At 42.0% G+C, this 25,169-nt stretch overlaps 1 protein-coding gene across 5 annotated transcripts in view; it reads right to left on the bottom strand.

The window, feature by feature from the left end:
• The window catches only part of FOXP1 (forkhead box P1), a 326,447-nt gene that overhangs the window by 265,535 nt on the left and 35,743 nt on the right, over window positions 1-25,169 (bottom strand). For 4 of the 5 annotated variants that reach the window (XM_088534326.1, XM_010216277.2, XM_088534325.1 and 1 more), the window contains exon 1: window positions 20,361-20,562. The gene's annotated coding sequence lies outside the window, so the exon portion shown is untranslated. Of the gene's footprint in view, window positions 1-20,360; window positions 20,563-25,169 lie in introns of those variants that run through there. The other variant, XM_088534324.1, reaches the window with a different exon arrangement.

Below are 25,169 nucleotides of genomic sequence, written 5' to 3' on the forward strand. Positions count from 1 at the left end.
GCAGATGCACAAACAAAGCAAGTTACAAGGTCATGCTACATATACTAGTTTACAGTACTATGAATGGTATACAGATGGACAGCAAGCAGTTAAGAGGTACTTAAATACTGGAAAAAGCACAAAAATTACCTACAGAGTAACAGATGAAGGAAATCTCTCCTCATTTCATAACACTGCTTTCTTCCCCACACAGTTAATAGAGAGTCATGTAATTGTCACAAACAGAATGCCAAAAGGGAGGGAAAAAAAAAGGAGAAAAAAAAGAAAAATCAGATGCTTCATTCTGTGCCCTTACGCAATCTTACTATAAAGCATGATAAACTCGTACAAATGGTTGTTACCATGACTCTCAAATATCCAAATTTATCCCAGATTTCTAACTTTGAATGTTCTAAAAATTCACTTTCTTGAGGTCATGATACATCTGAATTTCTGTGCATGGGAGAAGAGCCCGTGGATCCTTCCAGCCCCACAACCAACCTGCCTTACCTCCACTTTCTTAATACACTGCAGAGGCAAACACACATATCTCAGGGCTCCTCTCATTAGTTTTTCCCAAAGAGATGGGGAAAAAAATCTTTACAAATAAAATGAGATTGAAACTAACATGCATGGAGGCAGCCATGTGGTACTACATAACATGGGAAAAGGGAGAAAGCCCCAACTTTGCCAGGGTGCAAGTTCACCGCCCTCGTGAGCGCTGCCAAATTTGATTTTAAGCTTCCTGCAGTCAAAGAAGGTTTATGCAGCATTAAGGCAAGATCTCCTTGCCTGTTTCTTGAGTTATTACACGGCCTGTTATCCGAAACGATGATTTGCGGCAGCACCAGAAGCACCCCCAGGGTCCAGTGGAGCATCGCCCCAGTGCGGGGTCGCTTCGTTCTGTTCCAAAATTGTCACAAAAAGGCAGTAAAAAGTTATCAAGTCTTATTACTCCACAGCCTTTTGGGGCTGGGGATCCCGCTTCAGGATATTGGCACCTGCAACCAGCACAAAAAGGGCTTTTTTTGACCCAAATCCTCCACCCAAGCGGCAGGGCGCTGGGAACACGGTCAGGCCGCCCTGCATCGGCACGTAAACATTCGCCACGTAAAAATCAGAGGACACTTGGCTAATATCCTACTGTATAAGAAAGAGCCTCATTAAAGCATGGATAATCCGCAACAGAAATGTACATTTTATAAGGTAAGCAACTGAATTTCTGAGATTTTTATTACAAGAAAAAAAAAAAGAACACCAGAAACCGCCTCTACCTATTTCACTCAACTCGCGCTGTAACCTGATCGTGATGTTTATACGTGCCCATCACGGTGCTATATAAATTAAGTCCCAAGAAAGGGTTTGAGAAAATAAAATATGGTTAACTTCAAACAACACCTTCAGTTCAACTCCTGAAAATCCTTGGCACTTCTTGCTACACACTTCTGGACATACTTGAGGTTAAGAGGCAGCCTCCTCAACGTCTAAATACTGCACTTGGAGAAAAATTCCCTACATAACTACCAGGCGCAGGGAAAATTACACTGGAAAAACACCCTTCCTGGGGCTGCCCAAGACCCACATGGGTGGGAGCATCTTCCGTGGGTGCACAGGGACAGAGAGGGAAATCCTCACCTTCTGCATGGGGTCCGTATGGAGACCATCAACTGTAATAAGCTAGAGCAAAGAAGAATGGTATTAAGGTAATAACACATCTTTGTAGAAGAAAATACGTTTTTCCAGGATTTTCATGTCAGATCAGGGAACATTTCTGAACCAATTTTTGTCAAATGCACTAACTCTTACAAAGTAACATCATCCACCTCCTCTGCTGTTTCTGCTGGGTGGTATTTCACCTTATTGAGCCCAACTTCGGTGCCGGTGACAGCCATACATTTCATCCCTTGGGCACTGTGCATTATCTGAAGTTTCCTGGGTTTTAGGATTTCAGACTGACCCTTCTCAATAGAGATGGTTTGCTCGACACTTACGGAGGGAACAGCAGAGTCTTCAGAGTTATTTTTACCAGGAAAACTCTGCAACATACTTTAAAAAGTGAAGAGACAACCAAAAAAGAAAACTTTGGTTGGTAGTCGCAGTCAGGAAATGCCAGCAAATGTTTTGAGATGCTAGCTGCAAATTTGAAAAATGTTAAAAGCCAGCTTTGCTACCTTTAGCAGTGAACTATAAAGCTAATCATATATATTTTTGGGGTCCTTAACATGGGCCAGATGGAACTACACCACATATAAATAAAAAACATTCTCTAGCTCGTGGGCTGGTTTGAATTTTATTTCATTGGATAAATGTGGAAGACCAAGTTACCAAGTTTTATTCTGAGTAAATCGTGAAGCAATTAACGGGAACTCAGAGATGCATTTTCATCCATCAGATACCCTTCTATTTTTCAGGTTTCACATTGAAGTTTTTCAATTGAAGAAAAAAAAAAAAGGAAAAAAAAATAAACACTAAATTACTTGGAAGCAAGTTCACGTGTGACACCTGTTTTGGACTCCCAGGACAATTTGGGGGGTTTCTTACAGTTACATTTTTTTCTGAATATTGAAAGCAATTTTCCCCATCTGTTGTTACATTTGAAGTAACACAAATACATGTGGGGAAACTTGCTAATGAGGTATGAAACAACTGGATGCAAATTACAGAGAATAATCTGGAACCTCTTTTTAAGTTGCAAAATTATTTACTTGTTCTGATTTGAGCAAACATAAAAGAAAACCTCTCCCAGGCCCCAGGCATTGTTACCGTCAATTAACTAACAATTCCATAAACAATAAAAGTATTACAAAAACAGCAGCACATCCCCACCTACACATTAGCACCAGTCAGCAAAAAAAAAAAAAAAAGAAAAAAAAAAAGAAAAAAAGCTACAAACAACACTTCCTACTCCCTCAATTCCCAAAGGAAACTCCACCCTAGCTGCCGCAATCAAAAATACAGACTTAACTGTGCCTGCAAGGCTAAGTGCCAATCTGAGGTGTTACTGTAGCACAAGTAAAACAGTTTCAGACCCAGGGTGAGCACAAGTTGAGAAGTCCGTTAGTGCCCACTTTTGTCTAAATGTTGACTTTCTGCACAGATTTCACTCTGGGCTTTGGGATGCCGCAGGGTGCCCAGGTGAGGATGCAGAGCTGGGCTGGACCATGGCATGCCGGAGGAGCCAGGTAGGTGGGAAAAGGGGACTTGCCACCTCCTTCATCTCCTCCCTGCTGCAAGCCCATGCTTGCCTCTTCTTATGTGTTTCTCAATAACATTCTCAAGCTTCTGTGGGTCAAGACTGCGCTCACTTGGCATCCACACAGCACCTACGAAACCGGCAGTCAGGCACATGCCATGAACATGCACCATGCTCATATCTGATTCACTATGAAAAGCCATTTTAGACAAAGATTTTAACTTTTCTCTTTAATTGTTTTTTAAATTAAAATAGGAAAATTCTCAAAAAAAAATCTCGAGTTTTTTGTTGCTCTAAGTCGCCTGCAAACGGTCTAGCTGGGCTGCCCAAGCACAGGCGGATTGCTGCGGCAAGCACGGAGAGCACTCGTGTTCAAGTTTGGCAAACAGTGAGTTAGGCCAACACCAGCAACCTGCAGAAATGCAGTCTGAGGGGCATAAATTATGCAAACATATCGAGCATCTTCAAAAAAGACGTTTTAAAGCACAAAAATCACTGATTGGCTTACAGCAAACTAAGCCCCTGCCTGGTACACCTCCTCCTGAGTAGCTTTCCTCTGTCAAAGTTAGTAACGCTTTGTCCCCCCAAAAAACAACATTATGGAAAAATTCACCATCCTCTGGGATTTAATGTGGTACATTTGAAGAATCAATTCAGTCCTGAAAACTGCAAAATACAAGCATTTTAATCCTGTTTTAAGTGCAAGTTTCAATGCAAACGGAACTTTGAACCTTCTGGGATTTCTTCATGAGAATAAGCGATCCAGATGAGAATGCCCTTCAACATATGCACAATAATAAAGTAAAAAATAAATGCAGAGGAGGGTTATTTACAAAACACACATGTACATAAATATTTACCTTCATAACAATACTCCACAGTTTCTTTGCAGATTCTGCACCAGGAATGAAACTTTGCCCCAACAGCAACTTCTTAAAAGATATTTATTAACTTCTATCATTCACAGGTACACAACAGAGAAAAAAAAAACGTGTATTTTTCTAATGAGATGCACAGCCCAGGACGGTTGTCATTGTCACAGCATTGCTGTTGTGACATGTATTTCACTCCATTCAATACATAACAGGGAAGCTGTTTTAATCCAGCAGCCCAAGAAACATCCACATCAGCATTAATAATGCGGTGAATAACTGATCATCGTTAGATGGTTTTCACTGAGATAAAGGTTTTTCCCTCCCCTTTTTTAAAAATACCCTCAGAGTTAGGAGATGCGGCGGCAGAAGTTGGAGTTGCTGCCTGCCCTCCCATGCATCGTACACATGTCTGCGCACGAAGCTGCATCACCATCACAGTGCTGCATCAACAGCCTGCAGCACGCAGGGGGACCACGAGACAAGCAATTAATGCGTTTCGTGCTCCCCCGGTCTCGAGGTGCACGGCAAGTTCTGCTTCACAGACGTGTACAAATTCACGCAGAAACCCCATTGCATAATACAAAAACATCTGCGTTTACCAAAGTCGTCATTATTGTTTAATGCGCATTCTTTACACCATTTAACAAATAACTTGAGCTCTGATGAACATGGCGATTTTCACAAAAGACTTTAAAAAATAAAATATTCATATGAAATGTAGATCTGATAATGTGCACTAACGAAACAAGCGCGACAGATTAAGGACACAACTCTGATCTCACGTGCTCTTATGCAGGTTCAAAGAACACAGTTAGGGACTCTGCTTGCTTGCTTCTACACCTCTTGCAACGCACCCAGCTTCCCATGCCACCATTATTACGGCATTTTTCTTCTTTCCACCCAGAAAACCATCACGGCCTCTGCGAACACGGCCTGCGGTGTGGTCCAACGATGCTGCTTCTCCAGCCCACGCTCCTCGGTGGTCCTGACTGCTACCTGCTGCTCGGAGATGCACTTTGCTCATCACCCACCTCCCCAAAGCAGCGCCTTGGAGCTAAACCCTGCTCAGGAGAGGTCTAGCGGCACATGCTAGGGCTCCATCAGTGGTGCATGTATACACCTAAACAACAAGAGGGCAACATCGCCCAGGCAAAAACCCAGCAGTAAAAGCCAACAATTGGGCACCAAGCCTGCCATGGGGCATCCATCCCCACCACCAACAGCATCCACAGTGGAGAGTGTCATTACAGCAACCAAAGGAATCAAAGCAAAGAAGGAAAAAAAGGGGGAGAGGAAACCTTGCACTTGTCCCAAATACGAAGATGAAGGGAGCTCAGAGAAGGAAGAGGAGGAGGAGTGCACAGAGTCAAGACCCCTGCTACATGCTCAGTGATTATAAGATTAGTGTGTTTTTATTTAAAGCATTATCCACTAACATCCCGTATTACAAAAGTAGCACAACAGTATCGACAGGCTGTCAATATTAATAGGAGTGTCTAATGTTATATCAATACTAACTTAATTTCTGCTATCTGCAGGGTCTTTCTGAAGAAGCAGAGGAACACAAAGGAGAAAGCCACGGCAGCCACACAACAGGGACACGAACCATTCCTTCGGCTGCTCCATCACGCCCTGCAGCACAATTATCCTGTTTGAGTTTTTTTTTATTATTTTTTCTTTCAAACAAAAAACAACAAAACCCTCTCTCTCCCTCTCTTTTTTTTTTTTCCCCTCCCTCTCCAACATTACAAGAACTTCCTCACTTTCTTTTTTTGGTTAAAAAAAATATATATATATTTCTAGAACAGCATTTTTCCTAGCTATGTAAACCCCAGGCAAGACACTAAACACGTCACACAACAGCAATTACACATTGGAGGAATAACTCGTCCTTATGACACAGTTAAGGAGAATTTCCCGACCGGTGAATGACCTGATCTCATACAAACCTTAAGGGACACATTTAAAGGCATGTTCTTCATTTTGCAGGTAAAATACATATTCTTAGTATCCACCAGGGACAAAATTTCTTGGAGTCTTATATTTTAGTGAAGTTCTAATAAATGTTTGTAAGCATAACAGGTATGGACACATATGGACAAGCCTCAGAAAGGCATAAGAAGCTCTTAGAGGTGGTGAGGAATGGATGGGGAGGACTGCTCGTCCGCACCAGGAGATGCTCTACAAGAACATGCTCTCAACATCACCCCTGCAGTTCCCATCATCGCGAACATGCTTTAAAAAGAGAAGAAGACAGGTCCACAATGACAAAATGTCAAGCTGAACAAAGTAATTGAACTAATTATGTAAACATTCATTATTAATAATATTAAAATATCCTTTTTTGCATTTTCCTTTTGTGGCAGAATAAGCAGCATCTAAGAACTTGGAATTATCATCTAAGGACTGAATAAAATAGAAACTGCCTAAAATGAAGATACAGTATCAAAACAGAATATTTCTCTTGCTTTAGCACATGACTGATCCCAACCATACTTGCTACAAAGCATTAAATAGGAATGCAGAGGAAAATATTCTTCTCTTTAAACACATTTCAGATAAGTGATTTATGGCTTTTAAACTGTGAAGGAAAGAAGTGGAAAAGAGGAAAGTATTGGGGTAGGAAATTGGCTTACCTCATGATATTCCACGATGTGTGACCAGCTCGTACAAATGGGTGAATCCTCCTCCATCAGTTAATTAGGTTTGCCCATATCTACTTGTTCAGTTGGGAATTCCCCCCTGTCAGGGAGCACGCTACGGTGAGCCTACACCACTGCAAACTCCTAGTTTTGATCAACTCCTAATATGGGGTCACACAGAACAATACTACTTGGTGGTGGTGGTGAAGTCACGTCTGTCACCTTGTTACCCAGAGAGAAAATGAGGGAAAACTGCCCCAATTGGTCTTTCCAAACCAGGGGACTACCCTGCTAACAAACCACTTCCAGGCAAGTTGGGATTGTAACCAGACAAGTATCTCTACGAGAAAAAAGAACCACCGGTGAGAATAGGACAAATAACCAATGTAAGAAAAAAAATGTGCCTTAGGAGAGTTAATCCAAGAGGACGACCATTCATCAAAAAAAAAAAAAAGAAAAAAAAAAGGAAATAAAAGCTGTTATCCGACAAGGACTGAAGTAAGAAAAGTTGCTTCCTAGCAGGAAAGGGGGACTGGGCAGCTAGCTCAAAGGGAATCTTGGGACCTCTCCTCCCTCCAAGTTCGTGCATCCCCTCTCCACATCCCGCACCCGCATTCCCTGTGCGCATCAGAGCCTCGATGCTCCTCACACCTCCTGCTTGCTGACACGAGGCCTGCTGCAACCCAAACCTTTCCCACAGCACACAGCTCCTCCAGGGACAGGGACAGGAAAGCCACAACACACAGAGTTCATCGGAGCGGCACAAGCCATAGCTCATAACTCGCCTAACGAATGCCAGCCAGGAGTGATTTGTAGGCATCAAGGAGATTATTATTTTTCGAGAGAGACTGGAAAGAAAACAGGGGCACCAGCTTAAGGTGTTGTTGATGAATGAAGATGAAAAGAAGGTTTTAGGGTGAGAAGTGTTTGTCTAGTGTGACCTAAACCATTCAAACGTCATTTGATAGATGATGGACATTTATTCCCTGCTCTGTGTCATTTCAAAGTCTGGGCTTTATATTAAACAGAAAGTCTTTTCTTTGCAAGTTTTTCTTTAGTTCTTCTTGGAGTTTACCACACCGCAGAATATCTGAAAATGTAATTACATTTACTTTTTATTATAAAGTCACTAGTAGTACATATTAGAAGATGCTTTTTATTGTTTTTCATTATGTAATTGTGTGCTTCATTGCTTTTGGGCTGTTTTCTCTTGTTGTGGGAGGCGTACAGCTCAGGAAAACCATTTCTCCAGGGATGATAGGATAACGGCAGGCTGCTGTACTCCCGGCAAGGAAAAGTGATTCGACTGCCACACCACCACTCGTCCCTCCTCCTCCTCCTCACAAGAAGGGTACAAAGCACCTGATAAACCAGCAGTTCCCTCTCCGAAGCATAGCAAACGCAGCTCTTCCAGCCCACAAGACTCATCACTAACCAGAGAAAACATCACTAAAAGTCAGCTGGACAAAGTCAACATGGAGGTGGCCAGATCCCCAGAAATGACCATTAGATCTGCTCCTCTCCACAAGCAAGGGAAAAAGATCAAAACATGCTACTACCATGACATCCACATCCCACCAACTGCATATCCACAGCTATTGGAAAGCCTCCTTCCACTGAGGTGGAAGAGAGCGGCCTACCCTGGATGTGGCAACCCTATTACTACCTGCACTACAGCTCCAAGAATGGAGCAGGGAAAGGCTCGGAGCTGGGCAGGAACAGCCGTATAAGGGCTGTACAGCTGATGCACAGCACATCAAACGCTCGCAATCAGCCTATAAAATTTGAGGAGACAAGTGCTTTTCCCTTCTTCTGCCCCAAGAAACGTGTCTTCCCTCTGGATCTTGGTTTGCAACCTCAAGAGAAGTTGCAATTTGGAAATACAGAGTCTATAATGAGGAACAGGCTTTACATAAGCTGCTAATGTCACAATTAGCTTTGAATATGACGGTTCCTCCTCCTAAGAGGCAAGATCATTCAGTTACAGATGTTTACATTTTAATACATTAAAAACAAACACATTATCCTAATAAATAATGCAACTAAACCATACTTGATGTGCTGTGCTCCTGCTTAGTATTCACACAAAGCACCACAGCATTTATTTTAACTGCAGGGTAGATTTATTCATTTATCACATCCATTCCTTTAAACGTGCCCCAAAAATTGTTTTCTGAGCACTTGCTCACTAAGATTGGTTTTAATATTGTTCTTTTAGGGAGTTCATTTTCCTTAGATTCCCTATTAAAAAAGAATGACGCAGATTCATCAAAACCTTGTTTTTCCACCAGGGCTCTGATTTGCAGAGGAGCAAAAAGCATCTCATCTTGTCCCTTGCCTCAGCTGAGGATACAACCTCTTCTCTGTGTCCTACTCGGAAAAGAGGCAAACGCCTTTGGATTGTAGATGCTCTGGGTTGCCTCATACCAACTGCATAGACCTCTCACTAGTGACATGCCTCTCATCACTAGCAATAGACATTTCCAGGAAAACTAAGTCCTTGGAAAACTCCAGAACTGCACATTCAAGCTCAGACAAGGAAGCCTGGAATTGTGGTCCATTAAGTTGCTCCATCTCACTATACTTTTAGAGATTACAAAATATATATATTATATATATATATAGTTTCTATTGAATTTCTCTCTACACAGCTGCATCTCTAATGAAGTCCCATAAAAGTTAAAATGTACATTCGGTAATCATCTGCAATTGAAATATCATAAAATGAGAAGTCAAGGAACTGCATGTGGGCTGCAATGACTTGTCTTATTGTATTCATTCCCTTAATAAATATATCTTAAAAATAACCTCAGTCACACATTTGCAATATAATATAAAAATAACACTGGATTCAAATTATTAAATAGGTAATTTAATAGAACAAGAATCGAAATGTAGGACACTGGGCGACTTTATGCTATTGGAACAGGATGATTTTAGCCAAAAACTATTTTTCTTTTCTGCATAATCTTTGCATTTATAATACGACAACATCCACCTAACCTTGACATTGTAGTCACCTTAGTAACAAACAAGTGTAACAGTCACTTACAATTGAAACCCCAATAGGCTATCTGATTCAAGTAAAATGAAACGCAGAGCCCCCTACTCTACTGCTTTTTTCTTAGCCACATACACAGAGGCTAAAAGGATTCAAAATTAGATATATTCATACAGGATTAAATGTTGAACCACTTAATTTTAATTTAACACAAAATAGAAACAAATATAGCACCTTTAAAGCGCACTGTGCTAAAAAGAGAAGCACATTTCCTAAGTTCTGCAGCATGGCCCCAGAAGGAAACTGCACGCAGGAGCTCCCAGCATGGCACCATCCTGCACTGGGGCTCCTTCCACAGGCAGGGAGCACAGCCCAGATCCCACAGGATGTGACACTTGGCACAGGTTAACTCTTGGTCAATATCTGTTTTCACTTCAATTCTATTCGAGTACTCAAAATAGCGGAAAAAGGGCAGAGTTCTCATCAGCGCCCAGGAAAGGAAGGGCCAGACCCAAACTTTCAACATCCTTTCCTTACAGGAGGGCCAAGGCCAGATACTTTGGAGGAAAAAAAAAAAAAAGCACTTAATAGACAATTTTTCTCTGAAGGAAAGGGGCTGCTGCCTAACCCTTTGCTAACTCTATCCTGAAGCAAGTTTTATTTATTTTTACAAGGTAAAAATAAATAAAACAAAACCCTTCCTACTGGAAGTATGTGTAGATGACCATGATAGCCATGGCCACGTGCAGGTACAGCTTGAGATGGCTTCTTCCAGTGCATGAGACTCTGCGCTCTGCAGCATGGACACTTCACCTCTCGGGCACTGTCCCAGCTGTCACGGCTTTATTAAGTCCCCGACGAGCGCGACGCAATTAGTGTCGCCTGAAATGAAAGGTGACAAGGAGTCACCGCAAATGGAAGGTGACAAGGAGTGCGGGAAGTAGCATGGGGGCACGGCAAAGGGCAGGCGGGCCCGAGGAAGCCACAAAACCCAGAACAGGTTTGATGTACGTCTTTGCAAAGGGGGGTGACCAGAAGGGATCTTCCCAGGACACGGCACCATCTGCACAGCGAGCATCCAGAGCGGTCCAAGGACTAGCCCACCTGATGCCAGCTAGTAAAAAAAGAAAATGCCAAGAGAAAAGAAAAAAAAAAGACTTTTAGAAAGCTCTTCAGACAGAAAGCTCAGCGGAGCAATTAGCTATGAATTTCTGGAGCCGCAGAGCTCGACGCTGCAGCTGCCTGGCAGGCAGAACTCCCACCGATACCGATGGGAGGTCTGTGCACAAAATCGCTGCGGAAGGAGCCCCATCCTGCCAACGGAAACAAGGAGTTATCAAAATGAGACTAGTTACAAGTTTCTGCAACAACGTGCAAGTCTCCAACATGTGGCGTGTAACGTAGCTGTTGCCATGGTAAATATTCATGTTTAGTGAAAAGTGTTAAATCTTGTATCATAAGTTAAATCAGCTGCCAAGACACATTTTCACAAGTAGGGGAATTTTTGTCTTTTCAGAATGGAATGTTTTTCAGTTGACATTGATTTTTCCCTAAAATAAGTCCCCCAGAACGGAAGCCAATCACACGTGAGGCAGTCCAAGAACTGAATTACTCTACTCCTTCTTTGAATCATCAACAAGTGTTGTGTGTTAGTGCATGTGTGTGTGTGTACAAATGCACTGCAGCTTAATAAATCCCATACTCTTATTCAAACGACCAATTTTGCCATTTACAGGAATATTAAATGGATGATCCCAACAGAAGTCCCCCAGGTATTTTCTGTTTGAGCTGATGAGACTTCAAGAAGCAACTTTCCTAAAGAGAAAGCGTCTCCAAAGAAATAATTATGCATAACCTTCCCTAGTCTTTTCACAAATACAAGATCTGATCCTGAGCATGAAGTTGTTTTATCCAGGTCAAAGAAAGAAACAGTAAGAGGTTATTTACTTTCTTTTATGCTTCCTGACCATGTTTCAAATGAGGACTAACAGCTTTAATATAATTTCAGAGAGACAAGTTAGTATTAATTCAGAATTGGCTAAAAATCCCTGATACTTCTATTGATTTAAGAACTATTGCAGAGAAATCTGTTAGCAGTTCAAGATCTGCAAAAGCACATCCCTCCACTCCTAGGCTATTTAAAGTTATCAAAATGGCCCTAGTGAATGGCAGGGTTGTCTTCACCAATGAGTTTCTTCCTCTTCCGCCTCTCTCTGCTTTATGAGCACAATTTGGACTTTACCTCGGTGGTGAGAGATTCTCCAAACGCAGATTCCTTTATGCTTTACCTATTTCCGAGCAGCAGCAGCCAGTTGTACCCTCCCTGCTAAATTAAGCAACATTTCTGATTCTTCCTCTTCTGCCCAATTATCACTCCACGAGGGATCTGCTGCACCTGTGCCACAGAACCTCAACCTAGCTCCTCACCCCTCATCATTGCAACTCAGATCTCCTGCACTAAAAGCCTTTTATACATTTTAGCAAACAAGCCTCTGCTAACTGTCCTGTGTCTCCTTGCTGGAACCAGCTCTACCAGGAGACTGAAGCATACTTAGCACTCTGAGCTGCCTTTTTTTAAAGAAAAAAAAAATCTATTTGATATGGTTGATGCTTTCATTCTGCTTTTTCTCCCTCTTTCTCTACTCCAGCTCTGAAAAAAGACATTCTCTGTGACACCTTAAAAAAACCTCCACTGACTTAACATCACTTACACTGCATGGGATTTTCAGCCCAGCCATTTGCTACTGCCACAAACACAATTAGGAAGTCCAGGAAAGAGCTTGCATGAGCAGCTTGCAGAGATAAAACAGAAAGCTTTTACCTGCCAAGCTCTCAGGTTAGGGTTCTAGGCTTCCCTTGGATCTAATAAAGGAAAAAAGGAAAGAAAAAAAAAAAAGGCATATTTAGGAGATATGCAGTCTCATGGCTGTAAATACTAGGCATGGCTTTTTTCATTTTCCTATAAACAGATTTTTCTTCCATCATTTCTAGGTGATTGGCCATAGATGGTTAAAATCCTGATATTAAAAACATTCAGAGCATTATTGACAATTAAAAAACAGCTTTTAAGCATGCACAATAATACCTCTCTTGCTTAAAAAAAAATATAATATGCATATCCATATTACCATCATAATAAGTGCCACAGAATGACATGATATGATTGAGTATAATGGCTCCAAAGGAGCCATTATGGTCGATCAGTAAATAATACACTTTTGAAATTGTCTAACTACATATTTACACTTGTCAGCTCTTGTACACTTCAGTGACAGAATTTAAAAGAAACACTGTAAAAATCTCTAAGAACATTAAACCACAAAAACATTACACTGAAGTAATGCTAAGGTTTGACTTAAACCCACAAAAACACAGAAATTTCAGGTTCAGGCCAAATCTCTAAAATGACACCGTATTTAGCTCGCGACACAGTGCCCGAGTATTTGCGGACGCCTTGGCAAAGTGGGCAATTAAGGAGGAAGACATTGGTAATAAGAAGCGGGCGCAAAGGCTGGAGACACCTCGAGTGAGACATCGCAGGGGGTTGTGGTGGCTTAACCCTTCAGTGGGGCATCACTGTATTCTACCCAAAAAGGTCTGTTTATTTGGATGAGAATCCCAACTAAATGGGGTAGCATTAGCCCTCCCTTAATTCTGGAAAGGCCCTGCTGAAAGTTTTGCCATGCTGAAATGCACAAAGTCCTCCAGATCTGGCCCTAAAAAGCCACCATCAAAAAATACTTTCAAACGAGTATGAAAGCTGCACATTAGCATCGCAAAGATTCATGCCAGATGGAAACAGACTGGAAAGTGAGTTTTAACATGTAAGTTTATCTCCCCCTTTCTTGATGTAGCCCTTTTATCTCCAAGCAGTCGCAGCCTCCTTACAGGTTCCAGTGCAGCTTCACTGCAACAACAAGAACAAAACCCCAAACACTGTGTCTCAGCCCAAAACAGACGTGTGCTGCTGCCTGCACTCAATGGGACACTGAACACGTGTGAGACTTCAGGAGCAGACCTGGTTCCATGGCACCTCATTTGCCACAAAAGGACCCAGAACACTGTTAGAAGCAAAGATGGGTATTTTCCTCAAGTGAAGGTCTTCCCTTTCATATGTACATCCTTGCTCAGACTTATCTATTCCCCAGATGGAGAGTTAAAGCCATGAAAATTTGGCTTGGCAGACTCAAAGTTGCCTGAAGACACAACGACCAAGCCCCAACCAAGAAGGTACCGCTGGGTTTCACATCCAGCTCTCCCCTCGACCACCGATGACAGAGCAGCCTCCCGATACGCTCAGCATCTGGCATTTTACAGCCACTGTATATACACAGGATTTTCATGACAAACAACTCCATATTCAGTTTCCTTGTATATTTGAGAGAGAGAATCATTTCTTAAGGCTCTGTCAAAAAGCAATGTTAATGAAAACAACAAAAAAGTATCTTTTTCCCCAAGGAGCAAGGGCAACAAGCCCTTGTATTTGTCCTATGTGAGTACCCAGTGCCTGCATCCACCTACAGAAGAAGCTTCTGGGGACGTCCCTCTAAGCTCCGGCCATGCCCGTGCTCCCTGTGGTCGGCATCTGAGCCTCGTACAACTTCCTTAAGAGGATGCAATCTGCAGTTGGCTCCTAGCGCTCTCTCTAGTTTCTCATTTCATAAGCCCTCCCTGGAGATGTTTGCTTTTGTCTAGATATTATAAACCATGTCATGACTAAGAGTTAATGAAAACCATGTTGCCTTTTCACCTTGCACAGCTTCTGTCTCCTCTCACCAGACCTAGTGGTTCATTCAAATGCCAAAGTGAGAATGGCTATTAAACCACCACAGATTGCCCCACAACCACAAATGCAAAAGTATGCACCCAACTGCAACCTAGGTGATTTTACTTCAGAGGGGATGTCAATCACTGGGTGAAAACTTGGAATAAAATGACAATAAGAGGGTGGCCCGGTAAAATATCTCCCTCCCAGATCAGTCTTCCTTCAATATAATATAGCTAACAGACATTTACACTAAGCAAACCTTCTGAATTTGTAGGTCTGAAAATAGCAATTTCTCTCTCTGCTGCCCAAACATATTACTACGTCTCCCAGAGGCCTCTGTACTTTGATTTCTCCTATAGATGCTGAGGCTGAACAAAATAGTAAGTACTTCCTTCAAAGTCAAAGATAATCTTTCTTCAAAATGTCTGGCCAACTCTCAGAAGAGGGAACTCTGAATGCTAGGAAGAGAAGAGCATTTCCCTGTGGAAGACAGAAATCTCCACCTCCGGGAATGGATTGGGAGACTAGTCATCCCTGTGAGCACTTGGGATGGGCTGGAGCTCCATGCATCAGCCCTCGATTCCACAGCCCAGGCAATGTGAAAAGTGTTCCAGTTCCTGCAGAACCCATGACCAGATCAAGGACTTCATCCTCAGAGCTTAAATGTAAACAGGCCACTCCTGCATGGAGAGGAGAGCCCCGGGAGAGATGGATGCTTAAGAGCAGCAACTGCCCCTTCCGGGTAATGGTCCAAAACCCAAGACCTTCTTGCCCCACAATCTGCTGTTGGGAGGCTGACAAGCACTCCTGCTTTCTCCCCTGCCTGCCACCTTTTTAAAGCTTTCGGGCTGCTGCTGAAGAAACGAGCCTGCCTTATTCTGCCTGTCTCTCTGCCATCTTCGTGTCTGGGAAGGTGCCGAGAAAATGTTTCAGCTCCTTGACACTTCCTGAGCTTCCACTTCCCTCAGCCCCCTGCGGAAAAATGCTGCATCCCCTCTCCCGCTAGCTATAGCATTATCAGAGAATAGCTCGCAGCAGGAACGATCCTCTGCTACGAACACCCCAAAGCATCTGAACAGCAACGGTGAGAGCTGGGACCATGTTGGGTGCATTCGGCAACCAGCCAGCAAAGCCCGAACTGCACTCGGGTGCCAGCACCGTCTGCCCACTGAGCTTACTTGAACCTGCAGCGAGCAGTTTTTTGGCTTTTCTGGGTGCGTTTCTTAATTTGAAGTTAAAACCTGCTGAAATTCATGGCTCCAGACACAACAACGCCAAGGAAAAGCAGCCTCCTGCTCCTTAAGAGCAAGCTTTGTCAGCGCCGCTTTGACACAAAAAATCTGTTTCCTCACTTATGTCTTCTTTCTTACCTATTTTAGACATGATGGTGTGAAAATATAATAAAAGCTCATGGAAATAAATTAGATGAAGCTGGAAAAGTAGTTCTTTGGAATACATTTAGAGCCCTTGGCTCACAAGAGCTTTAATAAATGAGGAGCCCCTTGCGTGGAGCAGCCTGTTGGTTTCTGACCATCCATTTGCCCCTTACATCTCAGCTCTTCCCTATGCATCAGCCTGAGCTCTCGGAGCATTTGCACTTCTTTCTTCAGCAGCATGCTCCAAAAGGATAGGAACAGACCTTTTGAGGAAAAACATAGCTACCCATAACATGAAACCACCACAAAAATCAACATTGCATCAACATGCTGGATTCCATGAAGCACCATCGTTTTGTACGAGTCCATCCTACACCCACGTGAGATCCAAACTCCAAGCTTCATATTACTTGTGTTATCTGTGCCACTCCTAGCTCAAAAAATAATTTTAAACATCCGTTCAATTGACGAGTGGTTTAGATTTAAGCAAGTGCTTAATCATTCTACCAAGACACAGTGGAGACTTGCAGACAAAAGCTGTTCAGTACCTACAAGTCAATAGCATCACACAACAAAATCTTTCCCTGTTAAGTAATTGATATAATTGATCTTTTTTGTATGAGGAAACACATTACTTGAAAAATGTCTGAGTAAATTGTTATATTCCTACCAAAGTCAGGGCCAATTCTACCACAACTCCATACACAATTTCATAAATACCCAGAAAAGAAAAATACCACTAATTCGGCCACTATAAAAGTCTATAAAAAAAGCTTTCATCTTAGGTGTGGAAAGATTTTTGTACTTAAAAGGCGTGAAATACCCCCTTCTACTGACAATGAGAAATGCCCCTTGATGCTTCATCTCCTTCGGGACATAGCCAAAGTGGAAATAATTTTCAAAACTAATATGTATATGGAGTAACATGGTTAACATTATCGAATGAATTTAGATCCACCTACACAGTATAAATAGATCCAGATAAACTGTCACCTTCAGCAGAATTCATTAAAATAATGTTGTATCTTCCTTGTTAAATGTAATTTTTTTAATTGAAATTTAATCTTACGGTATTATTTGGTAGATTTTTAATTGACATTTGCAGTAATTAATTGGTAAGCATTACAGCTTTGTCTGAAGAATTTAAAACTAAATTTGACATCGAGATTGGCCAGCCACTGCTGTGAGGTGCCTGCTGGGAGCATTTCATCATCCTCCCGGCCCCTCCTGCCGCTCATAGGTGGGAGATGATGGTCCCTTTCTTACAGTCATGAATTACATTACTAATGTATTCCATTACCACCACGCAAATGTCATGTTAATTCCTGATCATCATCAAGTCAGACAATGGTTTCCACGCTGGCAACTAGCCAATTAGCTATGTGGAAAAATATTCAGCCAATTATATAACTTGAATTAGGTTAAGGACTCAAGAGAAAGCAAAATAAATGCTTTGAAAATACTTCGGAGATAAAATGTAAGTTGACACTGTCTTCATGTGCTCTAGCCGATGTTATACAATCTGATAGGCAGCTGCCAACATTCATAACTGTTTATTAAATCTAGCCTCTCTTTATGGTGGCAGCTAAGATCTGTATTTTTACCAATATTAGGTTCATTGTGTTATGAAAAAAGACCAAAATACTTAGGAGCATTCACACCAGCTTATAAAACATATTATGTAGTATATTAAATTGTTAAAATTACTTCTTCTCTCCTCCCCCGACCACACAGAAAGTTTCACGGGCAGAAAAGTTTATGGAAAAAACAAGTCACTGACGTTTGCCAAGAGACGGGGTGATGCTCTGAGGACCACAGTGGTATCTCCACGATGCAAGTCTGCTGCACGACAACACATTCTGCATCCAAATTTTGGACTCACATCCCACAAAAGCGAAGTAAAAGGTCTAATAGAAAAGCTAGCAGGGCTGCCCAAATGCAAAGGGTCTGTGAGAAAACGGGCAGTTTTCCAGCATGTGCGTTAGTTGGGCACGTGGGGCCATGTGTTTGGAACTCACCGCAAGGCCAGATTTCTCGTGCTTCCCCATTATTTTGATTTGTTCTGTTCTTTAACACAATTTACTGTACAAGCATGGTTATCTCCAATTTAAAAACATACACAGCACCAACTACTTGACTTTAAAAAATTGTAACAAGGAGCAATTTGTTAAAACCTTTTACCATATCTTTCTGTCTCATTTTTCTGGTTGTTGCAAAGAGGCAATTCACTGTTCTGGCTGCTTACCCTAGATGACCTTTGCCATGCATAAAATGGTATACAGCTAGATGCTCTGCCTTAAATAAAGCTCTTGCCCCTTCTAAAGGCCCTACTTATTCAGTCAACACAATCAGCAGAAACCACATTTGGTTACTCAATAAGCTGGAAACTTCTCAAACCTGCACGGCTGTGAATGAATTCCTGACATCATCATGGACATTCAAGTGGGGAACAAGAGAGAATATTGAGAAGTGGCTCTTATGGCAGCTGCAGAAAGGATCACTCCTTTACGCTGAACTCTCAAGGAAAAGGAGAACAAAAAGTAAATTAGCTCAACACAGCTCCTGAACAGTGAGTAGATCACCAGGCAACTTACCATCTTTTGGTAATTATGGCAGAGGGCTGATAATACACCAGGGTAAAGACGACCATAAGCACCTGGTTCGGCCAACTGCTCCTTTCCAGCCAGCTTGCTCCATGCTTGTCCATTTCTTATTATTATTTTGCAATTTTTTAAAGCACCTAGAGAGTCTAATGCATTCAGAAGATATTTTAAAGGGATTACATGACATGGAAATTTTAAGATTACTAAAATTAAGTGAGCTCCATGAGGAATAACATGAATTTTTTCTCTCTTTAAGCCGGCATCTGGAAGGAGTTAACAATCAATCCTTGTGCTTTTCCAACACTAAAGGCACCTAGAAGACAGATTTGTCTTTAATTCATCTTTAGGCAAGATGCCGGTCAGCCACATCTCCCAGATCTTCCTAACTCAACCTGCTACATCAAGAGGGGGCTTTAAAACACTCTAGGTCTTCCATGTGCTGCCAACCGAGAGCAGAAACAGCCCCACTACAGGCAGTGCAGAGGGGTTATCAGAGTGCCAGGTCATTGCCCATGCTACATCCAGCGAGGCCTAGATCATCAGCAGACACTTCAACAGTAAGACTTGGAAACCAGGTATCATCTAGAGTTATTAAAGTAGTAAGTAAATGCATTGACTGCTTTAAATAAAGGTAGGTCCCTTGTACATAACCCTACATTTTCTGAACATAATTTGTGAGAACAAAGAAGGAATTAATTAGCTGATCACCATCATTATGGTCAATTGATCCATATGCTATAGAGTCATGAGAAACGTTTGCATCACTGGAAGAGTCCGGAATTGCTCCCTTTTTGGGGATCATCATCATATAAGCAAGGTTGGTAATTCAGACACAAAGGAAACGGTAAGGATCCCTTCTCTTGCATGCACACTTCAAGCTGCCATATGGGTTTATTCAACTGTTTACTACACCAGTCAGTAAAAATCGAACAGCTATTATAATCTTTGCTAAATGACATAGTAATTATGCTACCTCTGGAAAAAAAAAAAAGGGGGGGGGGGACTTAAAAAAAAAAAAAAAATGCAATTCACTGATGTGTGAATTTCTGTTTTTGTAATCTTTGCATTTAAATGCACTTTCTAATACACAGAGGGATATTAAATATGTAACAGAAACCTGAATTTATTTCAAAAAAATAATTTGTTCGCCCATTTCCCATGCAATTTAATTACCCATACTCCCTAGTTTCTAAAGACCTCTGACAGACCTTCTAATTTTCCTGCAAAAAAAATAAGGGAAAAAAAAGAAGGAATAAAAGAATAGATATGAGAAGGCTTCTCCCACTGTTCTTCCAACGCCACCATCCTTGCATCCTTGTCAGTGCGACCGCCACGCTGAAGGGGCACGAGCACATGAGGGGACAGCTCTCCTGTGTACCGGTGACACCATTTTGTCACCGGGATGGACGTGCAGCCAGCAGCAGAGCTCGTTATTTGCCACCAATGGCTCCTTCGAGAGCGCAGCCTCCAGCACGTGGCGGAGGAGAGGCCCCTTCATATTCATATTTCATCATTACACGAATTGCCCACGTAAGCATGAGCAGAGCCTGCCTGCGCGCAAGGCTGCAGCGCCAGGTGGGAGCACTGCCGGCATCGCTGAGCTCCAGCTTCACCACCAAAATCCTCACATTTTCATCCAAGATTTGAGGGGACCAGGAGAAGAAAAGAAGGAAGTGAGTTTTTGTTTGTTTGTTTTCCCCCTGTATTAATATATTTGATATTGCTGATATGTGGTAACAATGAAGGTCTTTGGTTTTTTGTTTCGCTTTTTATGTGCTTAAAAGCTGGTTACCATTATTCTTCATCAAAAAACACACACACAGAGCACATTAAAGACACTACAGGGGAGGGAAAGAGGGAGAAACACAAAAGGAAACCAAAAAAAGGGTGAGAGTTACTAAAAACTTAGATTTGACAACTCACCGGTTTTACTTGCAGGCATCACACACATCCACTCATGGCTCAGAGCAAACGCGGAAAAGGACTGAAACTTTTATCATGGCAAATGTGTCTGGAAGTTGGAATCGCTCAGAAAAAAATGTTCTCAGGAGACTGAAAGACAAAAAAATGTTTAAAATTTTTCACTTAGTTAGAATGATATTAAAGCCTAACATTTTGCTTTGAAAAAAAGAAGGTACTTATAAATGAGGTGAGCTTTATAAGAATATTGCTACATATCAAACATAATCATACTGCAGATTATTTTGTTTTAAATAAAACTGAAGATTGCAATATAAAGAATGATTTTAAAGGTGCTGTTATATCAAATTTGCAATTTGCTCTTCCACTAGGTATGTTTATTTTTGTTCTAAATACCAAAATGCATCTCCATGAAAATTCATATTCTACTACAAATCATTGGAGTATTTCATAAAACTCAGACACTCTAACCTACTTTGTATTATGAAAATAAAACATCTTTCAATTTTTGAAATATTTACTCATTTTCTCCTGATAAAGCCTTAACAAAATGTAGAATAATAAGGATATTAAAGACATATGTTTATTCTTTTCCACAAACTATCCGTGCTGGGTAAATACAATAGTATTCCTAAATATGAGCAGAGGAGTTCCTGGAGCTGTGATATACAAACTTGCACTCATTAACCACATGGGACCCAGCCAGCAGCTTCATAGCCTGAACTGGAGAAGGACACTCTGGGGCTTAGTGGATACACCAACACCCAAGAGAGCATCTGGTTTCTGGGCCGCTACACAACAGGGAACTGGGAGCAAAGACCTCAAGAGGAGAAAAGAAAACTTTCCACCAGACGGAAGAGTCCCAAGGGACTGGGGTAGAAAAACACAATAAAGGCAACAGTCATTTGGGATGTGTCCATTGTCATCCTTTGCCAGGTCCCTCCCTTCACACTATTCCAGCCTGGTGGCTGCCCTGGTCACCACGTATCCACCTGTGCAAAAGCATGACCCTCGAATACTGGCAGAGCTAATTATTATGGCAAATCACTGCAGCATTCCTGAGGAACATCTGGAAGTTTCTGTCTCAGCAACTACTGCACAAAATCTCCTAAGGAATAAAGAAAAAGGTGCTTCTCCAGCCTCAGGGCCTTCTCCCCCTAAATGGAATAAAATGGCTCAAGGAAGTTCACAAGTGTTAGGAAATCTAAATAGAGAGATTATACTACCCTGTTATAAGATTGCTACACAATAAAAACAAATCCAAAGGGGTTTTATACAACATTTATGCTAAACATGACTCTTTCTCAGAGACCCTGAAATACCTATGGACCAAAAGCAACATGCATCTTGCATCAGTTTTATTCTATTCCTGCGGAGCGCAAGCACTGAATAGTTTGAGACACACAGAGGCAGAAGGAGGTTTATTACTGCGCATGATGACAGATGTACAGTCAGGTATGTAGCTGAGCTTCTATACATGTTGGGGCAAGATTCCTCTGGTTGACCCTCTGCCCCACAGAGGCACAACACACAGATTCACAAAATTTCCATAGAGTAGAACGCAGTTCTAAATTTAAAGATGAGGAAATGGGGCTCATTTATGGTAATGCCCGTTCAAAAGATCTCATGCTCTTACTCAAGACTTTTGAGGCAAAACACCTTGCTCAAATCACACACACAGCCTTTAGCATACAAAGCTTACAGCTCACACAAGCACTATCCCCCGCTCCAGACCATTCCTCTACTTCATAACCATTTTCAGCAATATAGGCCATCTCAGTATGTTCGGGCCAACAAGTAGATGTGAAACTGCAACCAAAGGCCACTTGGCCAGGTGTGACAGTGCGTGCCAATTCCAGAGTGCCCAGGGAGGATACAGCTCCTCAGGTGGCCGGGAGACAGGAGAGGCAGCCCAAGGCTGGAGAGCCTGGAGAAACAAAGCATGTGGCTGAGGGGAAGGGCGGAGGAGGGAGAGGAACAGCTAATAAATCGGTTCTGATAAACTGAAGCCTTTAATGATCTACCCACACAGTCAAGTTCGATCTGGCATTGACAAATTGAAGCTTCTAATGATGCGCCTACACATTTGAGTTGGACACTCCTCTCCTACCAGCTTTTTAAAAATAGCCTGTCGGGTTAAACCACAAGAAATGAATAAAGCTACAACAAGAACCAAGCTCTGAACACACTTTAACTAAAACTTATCCCCTCAGAGTTTTTGCTATGATCCCCAGGGCAGTTGTTTCTTCCTGCCCTACTGCCATGTAGGTTCCCTGAAGGCTAAACAACGGGTGCAGAGAGGCTGCAGCTCTAGCACCGCTGAAGTGCAGTCAATCAAACCTCGAAACACGAACCTGAGCTTCATTAATTCCAGCAATCACAAAGTTTTTATTATCACTGTGTTAATCAGAATAGGAAACCTATTAATCTGCCTCCAACAAAAATTAATCATCTCGGTACTGAATGACGAGTTTGACGGTTTCACTGCTGAAATCTCAACAGCAGCAGCAAATGCCTGGTGGGCCACTACAGGCTCATGGTAAAAGCCCAAAGTCAAGGCCCCCATTGGCCACCTGGCCATGAGACCAGGATGATGACCAGCAGACTGCTGCCATTTTGCTGCTGGTGGGCAGGTTGTTGGCTTGTTTTTGCTGGCCATATTTCCATTAAAATAGCATTAACCAACATATGGACACATCTACATACATACAGACTGATGCACCTTGGGGCTATGCTTGACATGGCAAATTTCGAAATCTGAGCAGGGTAAAACTTTAATCAGTTTTCACATTAGGATATTAACCACAATGAAACTACAATATAATACTTTAACCAATAACTTCTTAAAGTCGATTTGAACAAAAGGAAACAGATTTAACTTGCACATTGGTGCCTAAAAGACCGCTCCAAAACAGACAACTGCATGAAAAGTTGTGCCCATGTATACATATATACAAAACTGTTTTTAAGTAACTGTTTCAAATCAGACTAAATCTGTGCTCCACCAATTAAGCTTTGAATGCATGACTGATACCTTTCGCTATTTGAAACAGGCAGCATAATAAATGCAAAAAATTCAAATATTTTAGTGAAAATACTGGGAGAGTTGAGACATTAATTTTGCCATATACAATCTGTTTTCACAGGGATTTAAACAGCATTATTGCCACCCTGGGTACATTGAAATAAAGATGAAACCACCATCCTTTCCTATTTGCATATTAAAAAAATATGTGCCGCCTTCATGTACACGGCACAGTTGCCCATACATGAATCTCTTAAAAACAATACCGGCTGCCTGGAGAAGGCAAAGCCCCAAAGCAGAGCTGTTTGTACAAGCAGTGGTGCATTCGGAGAGGTTGCAAGGGGAAACCAAATTCCCTCCTTTCTTGTTTATCTTCCCCCTGTGGCCATGCCCAACTTTGCAGGTTTCCAGGGGGACAGGGATGGAGCAGCTGCAGGATCCCCAGGGCCAGTACCTGGGATGAGGCTGTTTACCAAACACCATCACCAGCAACAAGATAGAGACAGATTAGCCTAAAAAGCCTGCCTAAAAAGCCCTCCTTTCTCAGCAGCTCCGATGGGGTTACCACAATGGATACCTTCAAGGAAAACCAAACCAAAACAAATATTCCCCAAGGAACTACTGCCTTATCCTCATCTCCACCTGCATCACCTCTAACACAGCCTGAGATGCTCAGCCACGTCCTAAAACCCTTCATCATACATGTATTGCCTTCACAATAAATATTTAAATAAATACATATCTTTCTTAATAAATTGCCAGTAGAAAACACATGCTCAAAGCACCTTCAGGAAGACCATGAAGCGTGGTTCAGTGGGGCATCTACCTCAGCCATTGCTCGCTGTTCGCGCTCCTCTTTGCAAATAGGACACGGTTCCCGGGGACAGGGGCTCCTACAAAGCTGCCATGTGGCCTGCACAGATGTTCCTTTTATTCCCGCGTCCCACAAGGCTCCGTGGCTACCTCGTGCTAAACAGATTACGCAAGTAGAACACTTGGTTTTGCATGTCCCCCCTTTTTCCAGCAATTGCCCAATTTACTCAACTTCTTTTCCCCCTCCCTTTTTCCCCCCTACCAAACACTACTGAAAAAAAATGCATTAAAATGAGGCAGAAGCAAGGGAGAAAAGTTTCTGCTCCACAATTAAAATTCTCGGCAATGTTCAGCATCTGCAAGCAAAGTAGGAATTTTAGTAGACCAAAGCTCTTGTTTTCACACTAAAATAACTATTGCATTAGGTGTCGGCTTCTTTAAAAAAAAAACTTAATCATATCCCAGTACCACCAGTCGCTACAAGTATCATAATCTCTCACCCTTATTTAGACGTCCAAATGAGAATTGAACTTTTTCCAAAAAAAAGATCTAACACCAATTATGGGTGCTAAGCATTTGAAAATCCTTGAAAATCTGGCCTTCAACCCAGTCACAAAGAAGGAGCTTAATTTCCCGGCTGTCAGGCATCCCAATCAACAATTGGAGTCAATGGGATCTACACAGTGCCTTATTAAATAAAGAGACAAAAAAAAAAAAAAAAAAAAAAGGAGCGGGGTGGGGGGAAAGCCTAAGAAGCCCATTAGGCAACTTCAGCCAGAGCAAGACAACCTTGCTGCACTAAGGCAGCAGTTATACTCAGCCAGTTTGCTCTCATGCTTAATTTGATTAATCGTTTTGGTATTATCCCCAATTAGAAAACTACCTGACAGGAACAAAAATAATCAAAAAAATGCTCAAGACTCTAAGATAAAGTGGAAAACAGCAGCTACTGAACGTGTGATGGCTCTGAACTT

The sequence above is a fragment of the Tinamus guttatus genome, unplaced genomic scaffold (genome assembly GCF_059628265.1).
Source record: "Tinamus guttatus ecotype Peru unplaced genomic scaffold, ASM5962826v1 Tinamus_guttatus_pri_ptg000547l, whole genome shotgun sequence".
NCBI lineage: Eukaryota > Metazoa > Chordata > Aves > Tinamiformes > Tinamidae > Tinamus > Tinamus guttatus.